The sequence below is a fragment of the Bufo bufo genome, chromosome 2 (genome assembly GCF_905171765.1).
Source record: "Bufo bufo chromosome 2, aBufBuf1.1, whole genome shotgun sequence".
In the NCBI taxonomy this organism is placed as follows: domain Eukaryota; kingdom Metazoa; phylum Chordata; class Amphibia; order Anura; family Bufonidae; genus Bufo; species Bufo bufo.
This window is the reverse complement of record NC_053390.1, coordinates 192032401-192034655: the sequence shown is the minus strand read 5'-3', so window position 1 is coordinate 192034655 and position 2255 is coordinate 192032401.

The window sequence follows — 2255 nt, the reverse complement described above, 5'->3', positions numbered from 1 at the left end:
TACATTGAGGATATGGAAAAGGTAGGATAATAGTGAGAAGTGGCTGAAAGTATCCTTTCCTTCTCAATGCACCTTGATTCCTTTCTTTGTCTCCGAAGACAGGCCTGGAGAACTATCAATGACACATGCAGTATGATGTCAGAAACAGCTCTGAGTTTATTCTTGACCATACGGGCCTTTTATACATCCATCCATCCATACATACAAGAACAGCTGCGGCTCTCATTACAATAGTGCTGACTAGGAACAGTTCCTTATACAGAAGGTCAATGTAAATATATATTCACCCTCTAGTATGATGTCACCCAACCTCCTGTCCTTCATACAGATCATATAGCTTATTCTATTTAACCCTTTAATCCCCTTTTAAGTCATGAATATTACTTATTTTTTTCTCTCATAGAGCGGTAAGTAGCATATGATTGTCCAGGGTCTGTGGGTTTTGGACACATTACACAAAACATCTGTATGAGGGAAGGGATACATTGGATACAACAACATATGACAATCAAGGAAGCAATTATAATTATAATACTGATCAATAATATTCTTAACCAACTCAAATCCAGCAGCCTGCTCAATAACCAGTCCCACCAAGAGGATGAATCAACATATTTCTTGATATTATTAGCAATTTCATGTAAAGCTTGAATATGGGACTGGATTGATCTGGAATGATCAGATAAATTAAAGCAACACATTCCTTTAAAATCTTGACATCCTATATTATGTTTAAGTAACAGATAATCCACAGCAAATCTAGTTTCTAGCACTGCTCCTCTTACGCCTTGTATATCTAAAAGCATGTCTGATAAGGCAATAGAGGTATGATTCAGAGATTTAGCTAAGTCACATGCAATAGAATTTATAGTACGAGTATTATATATAGCCAGTCCAGGCACTCCTAATATAGAGGCGCCCAAACTTGTATATTCTGTACGGCTGAGAAGGGGTAAAGTAGAGTCACAGTCTTCTGATAAAGTCTTGGTAACTGATCTGTAAGCTCTCCTGATAGGGGGTTGACTGGGAAGGACCAAAGGCAGCCTGGATAGCGCACAGGGACCTCCAATAACATTAGCAGGAATGTAATTGTAAGTGTTGTTACCACAAGACAAAAACCATCCCTTAGGGAGCATTATATTATAGATAAAACTGGGAGTCACAATGGTATTATTACAACTCATGGAATTATCCAGGGAGCTAGCAAGCCTACTATTCTTTTTACAAGTGTTGTCAATATAATCATATACACTATTCTTAGGTAATCCACTTTTTATGTCTCTATTATCACAATATAAAGTCATATCCTGGAAAAGGTAAAACAAGTCTCTGCTGCAGTCACGTTAATAGTAGTTATTCTAATATTATCCCTGCTATTTCCTAATTTCTGACACTCCCCACAGAAATCATACAAGGGAATAAAGGATTGTGTATTGTTAGCCATTGACCAGACTTCAAGGAGGGATTCATCGGGTGTAGGCACAGCAATAACACATGTTTGTATAAGATCCTGTGTAGAGCGAACACCTGGATGTTCGGGTTCGAGAAGTTCGGCCGAACTTCCCGGAAATGTTCGGGTTCGGGATCCGAACCCGACCCGAACTTCGTCCCGAACCCGAACCCCATTGAAGTCAATGGGGACCCGAACTTTTCGGCACTAAAAAGGCTGTAAAACAGCGCAGGAAAGAGCTAGAGGGCTGCAAAAGGCAGCAACATGTAGGTAAATCCCCTGCAAACAAATGTGGATAGGGAAATGAATTAAAATAAAAATAAAAAAAATAAAAATTAACCAATATCAATTTGACAGAGGTCCCATAGCAGAGAATCTGGCTTCATGTCAGCAGAGAATCAGTCTCTTCATGCCATAGCAGAGAATCTGGCTTCACGTCACCCACCACTGTAACAGTCCATTATCATATATTTAGGCCCCGGCACCCAGGCAGAGGAGAGAGGTCCCGTAACAGAGAATCTGGCTTCATGTCAGCAGAGAATCAGTCTGCATGTCTTAGCAGAGAATCATGCTTTACGTCACACAACACTGGAACAGTCCATTGTCAGATATTTAGGCCCAGGCACCCAGGCAGAGGAGAGAGGTCCCGTAACAGAGAATCTGGCTTCATGTCAGCAGAGAATCAGTCTGCATGTCTTAGCAGAGAATCATGCTTTACGTCACACAACACTGGAACAGTCCATTGTCAGATATTTAGGCCCAGGCACCCAGGCAGAGGAGAGAGGTCCCGTAACAGAGAATCTGG